Source organism: Rutidosis leptorrhynchoides, chromosome 6 (genome assembly GCF_046630445.1).
Source record: "Rutidosis leptorrhynchoides isolate AG116_Rl617_1_P2 chromosome 6, CSIRO_AGI_Rlap_v1, whole genome shotgun sequence".
Lineage (NCBI taxonomy): Eukaryota > Viridiplantae > Streptophyta > Magnoliopsida > Asterales > Asteraceae > Rutidosis > Rutidosis leptorrhynchoides.
This window is the reverse complement of record NC_092338.1, coordinates 69,245,322-69,251,321: the sequence shown is the minus strand read 5'-3', so window position 1 is coordinate 69,251,321 and position 6,000 is coordinate 69,245,322.

Sequence of the window (6,000 nt, the reverse complement as noted above, 5' to 3'; positions counted from 1 at the left end):
AAAGCGTTTCATGGAACTAGCCTTGTTGTGTCCCGAATTGGTGCCAAACGAGAAACGAAAGATAGAAATGTATATTGACGGTTTAGCGATCAATATCAAAGGAAATGTTACATCGTCCAAACCGAATACGATGCAGGAAGCCATGACAATGGCACACCAACTCATGGACCAGATTACTGAGAGTTCGATTAAGGCACCAATTATCGAAGTCAAGACAACTGAAGCAAAGAGGAAATGGGAAGACTATAAGGGCAAAAGTACTCACCTGAAGAAACAAGAAACTTTTAAAGGTAAACAAGATGGGTCAACTGCAAGTCCAAATTATAAGGGACCCCATCCGTTCTGCAAAAGATGTTACACACATCATGCAGGTTATTGCCAAGTGGTCTGTGATAAGTGCAACAAGAAAGGACATGTGTGATGACCCGGAAAATTTTGACTAATTTAAACCAATTCTCTATATGATTTAATATTATGTAAACCGGTATATATATATATATATATATATATATATATATATATATATATATATATATATATATATATATATATAAGATGTACAAGTAAAACACTAACTGCTACCGTAAAAACGACTTTGCTACAGTAAAACACTATTTGCTACAGTGAAAACGACTTTGCTACAGTAGCTACAGTGAATTGCTACAGTGAAAATGACTTTGCTACAGTAAACACTATTTGCTACATTGCACTATTTGCTACAGTAAACACTATTTGATGTCGACGAACTAGCAAACAAAAACGAATAAGGCGGCCATGCGATCGCATGGCAAAAACACTGAAAACTCATGCGATCGCATGAGCTACAGTAAATGGAAAAGTAATATAAATATGCCAGTTTGCTCGACGAGTTTTACTTAAAAATTTCTTCTCTGTAATCAATATTTATATTTAAATTATAATTATAATTTTAAATTTAAGTTTAATAATAATAAGGTACATACGAGGGTGTTTTTAATTCGAGTTTCAAACCGCTTTAAGCTAAGGAAATATTGGGTATTGTTCGGGGTAATGTTCTTGAATTCAAGGCCAACCATACAGTCGTCTACCATCATTATGTCTACACAATTTGCCTACAATATTGAGTCTCAATATTGAAACGTGAGTTTATAGTCTCCCTTTTTAAATACTTTAAATATTTTTGGGCTGAGAATAAATGCAATTTATTTCAAACGCAATAAGACACAAGTACATATAAATTCTACACTGAGTTAAACCGAAAATCCCTTAGCTTTGGTAACTAGTAGCTGCCAGTACATAGGATATGGACTGGTGGGCGCGAATAATTGTATATGGATCCATAGGGCTTGACATCCCCGTCCGAGCTAGAGCGCTAGCCTTTTAACGGACGTATGTTATTTGAGTTTATGACACGTCGGTTTGCGTGTATTAAAATGAATGGGGTAATTATCATTATAGCGTTAAGTTTAGTTACCAGGGTGCTCTGTTACGTAGAATCTATTGATAAAGTTTTGATGAAATCTTGTGGTCAATCTTTATATACTTATGACTCAAGCAATTAAACCTATAACTCACCAACATTCGTGTTGATTTTTTAGCATGTTTTATTCTCAGGTCCTTAAACTGCTTCCGCTGTGATGTGCTTGTTGGCTGCATGGAGTCTCTCATGCTTTGTACAAAGTTTATTGCATTCAAAATAAAACTGCGTTGTGTAATAAATAATTGGACTGTGATGTCAACCTGTAAATTAAAGACTTATGTATTTTGGGGTTTTGCTTATACCTAAGCACTCGCCCACATGTTTATAAATTCTATGTTTAGAAAGTCACTTATTTTAATGAATGCAATATTTTATCAAAACGTATCATATAGAGGTCAAAACCTCACTATGGAATCAATGATTAACGCGTCGCGTCAATAGCGATTTTGACGGGTCGTTACAGTTGGTATCCGAGCTTAAGGTTATAGGGAACCAGAATTTGCATTAATGTGTTTAACTGGTAATTGTTAGTATGCATTAGTGAGTCTGGACTATGACCATATCTGTTTTTACCGATTTTTGCTTATCATTTTGTCAAAAACATTATATGTGATATATTTATATACTAACGTAATTGTTGTTTCAATTATATGATAGATGACTTCTTCTAATCCTATCATTTTGTACGACTCGGAATCAGACACTGAATCTATTCTATCCACAACTGAAAAGAGTCTTCCAATACATATTAAAAAAGAAATTGTGTTAGCTGGGGAATCTCAACTTCAGGTTAACCCAGAGGAGGTCCCAGCTCCACCCAGCTTTAGTTTTCCTGAGCTACAGTATCATTGGCATGGATCCATGATCCCTGGAGTAAACGAGGATCGTCCATTTCTAAACGAACATGGACATTGGGCCAGATACACCGCCGACGGGCAGGTTGTGCCGATTACGCCTGGCAGATTTCGGCTCATGACCACCGGTCGAACACATCCTACACATGATTCAGACAGTTCGTCATCATATTCTCCTACACATGACTCAGACAGTTCATCATCATACGAGATTGGTGAGGAAGAGGATTTCGCTAATGAAATAAAAGAAGTCACTAAGGAGAAATTCTAACTTGCTATAGATAATAAAAACAACCATAATAATAAAAAGTCCTTAATTATTAAAAAGGAACAGGACCATTCGATCCGTAACCACCCTTATTGTATTAAACCCACTGAGGCAACGGGTACCTCAAAACCCCAACCAAAAACTAAATACACTGCTAGAATGTCTGTCGGACCATGCACACACAAACAATTGGCAGAGAGAACCAAATGGGAAGAAATTTCTGATAGTTCTGAATAAACGACCTCGCAACCATAAATCTTCCATGCTCTATTCTATTGCTTATGTGTGCTACTCTATCTTGTTATGTAGAATAAGCATATGTAAAATATCGGTATTGTATGGTATTGTATTATTTTGGTTTATTAATAATAAATGCATGGAATGATTATTTGTATTATTACTACTTATTATTATTATTATTATTATTATTATTATTATTACATAATAACGTTGTAACTCGCTATAATTTTTCATAGTGGAATATTATTAGGATTTTAGTAGTTAATTCCTTGTACTAGCTATTATGTATGAAATTAACGGGTAGGTAATACCCTAGAAATAATTATAAAATGCTAATAAGAAGAAAATGCTTTTATAATAATTGGTTCATATTATTAATATGCTACGATTAACTATTGACAACTCATTTTACCTATAATATTCTATATGATTAAATTATCTCTGTTGTATTTATTGAAGAAACATGTCTCAAATGTCGGATGCTGAGTTCGAGGAACTAGTCGAGAAACGTGTGAATGAAAGAATTTCTGCAGCCGAGGCAGCAAAAGCAGCAGCCAAAGAAGCAGCCGTAAACACAAATTCACGAACCGGATGCTCATACAAAACTTTTCAAGGATGCAAACCACAGACGTTTAGTGGGATCGAGGGACCAGTCGGTCTAACCCGATGGTTTGAAAAGATGGAGTCCGTTTTCAAAATCAGTAATTGTGCAGACGGAGACAAGTCAAAGTATGCTTCGTGCACGTTATAAGACGGTGCACTTACTTGGTGGAACAATTATGCTAAAGCAGAAGGAATAGATACGGCATATGATATCTCTTGGGAAGAACTGAAAAAGATGCTAATCGAGGAGTACTGTTCTCGAAACGAGATCAGAAAAATGGAATATGAGTTACTTAATCTGAAGGTTTTCGGCGCGAATTCAATAACTATGAAAAGCGTTTCATGGAACTAGCCTTGTTGTGTCCCGAATTGGTGCCAAACGAGAAACGAAAGATAGAAATGTATATTGACGGTTTATCGATCAATATCAAAGGAAATGTTACATCGTCCAAATCGAATACGATGCAGGAAGCCATGACAATGGCATACCAACTCATGGACCAGATTACAGAGAGTTCGATTAAGGCACCAATTACCGAAGTCAAGACAACTGAAGGAAAGAGGAAATGGGAAGACTATAAGGGCAAAAGTACTCACCTGAAGAAACAAGAAACTTTTAAAGGTAAACAAGATGGGGCAACTGCAAGTCCAAACTATAAGGGACCCCATCCGTTCTGCAAAAGATGTTACACACATCATGCAGGTTATTGCCAAGTGGTCTGTGATAAGTGCAACAAGAAAGGACATGTGGCGAAAGATTGTTATGCCACCGTTTCTGAAGTAAAGACAAAACCGACCGATGTCAAGAAATGTTTTCGATGCGGGAAGCCTGGTCACTTTATAAATCAATGCCCCGATAAGGAGAAGAACAAAGAACCCGCAAGTGGGAGGGCATTTAATGTTAGTGCCAGTGAAGCACGTGAGGATCCTAATCTTGTCACGGGTACGTTTACCGTTAATAATCAACTAGCTTCTATTATGTTTGATACGGGTGCTGATATAAGTTATATGTGTAAATACTTTAGTTCTAAACTAAAATGTGCATCATTGCCTCTAGACGATAAAAATACTATTGAATTAGCTAATGGTAAACTGATAAAAGCCGATAAAATTTTCCATGGTTGCGAAATAAATCTCGCTGGTGAAACCTTCAAAATCGATTTGATACCCGTAGAATTAGGAAGTTTTGACGTAATCGTTGGCATGGACTGGATGTACAAAACAAGAACGGAAGTTGTTTGCGCTGAGAAAGCGATCCGCATCCCTCGAAAGGATGAAACGTCATTAATGATTTATGGAGAGAAGAGCAACTCGAAGCTGAACCTTATCAGCTGTATGAAGGCTCAGAAACTTATAAGAAAAGGTTTTTATGCTATTCTGGTACACGTAAAGAAGATCGATACTGAAGAAAGAAGCATTGATGACATACCGGTTGTAATAGAATATCCCGGAGTATTTCCAGAAGAATTACCGGGGCTACCTCCACACAGATGTGTAGAATTACATATTAATCTCATACCATGAGCTGCACCTGTAGCCCGATCTCCATATAGACTTGCACCTTCAGAAATGCAAGAATTACAAGACCAGTTACAAGAATTATCAGACCGTGGATTTATTCGTTCCAGTTTTTCACCTTGGGGTGCTCCTATACTGTTCGTCAAGAAGAAGGATGGATCTATGAGAATTTGCATAGATTACCTGGAATTAAACAAATTAACGATCAAGAATCGGTACCTATTACCGAGGATTGATGATTTGTTTGATCAATTACAAGGATCAAGTGTTTATTCTAAGATTGATCTACGCTCGGGATATCATCAGCTGAGAGTGAAGGAAGAAGATGTTCCTAAAACCGCGTTCAGAACCCGTTACGGTCACTATGAGTTTCTAGTCATGCCTTTTGGATTGACTAATGCTCCAGCAGTATTCATGGATCTAATGAATCGCATCTGTAGACCGTATTTAGACAAATTTGTCATTGTTTTTATCGACGACATATTGATTTACTCGAAGAAAAAGGAAGAACATGAGCAACACTTAAGACTAGTACTGGAGGTACTCAAGAAAGAAGAACTGTACGCAAAATTTTCGAAGTGTGATTTCTGGTTACAAGAAGTACAGTTTTTGGGCCATGTTGTCAGTAAACATGGAATTAAAGTTGACCCCGCCAAGATCGAAGCCATTAGTAAATGGAAAACACCGAAGACTCCAACACAAATCCGCCAATTCTTAGGTCTTGCTGGTTACTACCGAAGATTCATTCAAGATTTCTCTAGAATCGCCAAACCCTTAACTGCATTGACTCAAAAGGGAAAGAAGTATGATTGGTCCACGGAACAAGAATCCTCATTCCAGTTATTAAAGAAGAAGCTAACATCTGCACCTATTTTGTCATTACCGGAAGGAAATGATGATTTCATGATCTATTGTGACGCTTTGCACCAAGGTTTAGGTTGTGTATTAATGCAACGCACAAAAGTTATTGCATATGCTTCACGCCAACTAAAAATTTATGAAAAGAACTATACGACGCACGATTTGGAACTTGGAGCAGTAGTTTTTGCACTCAAAAT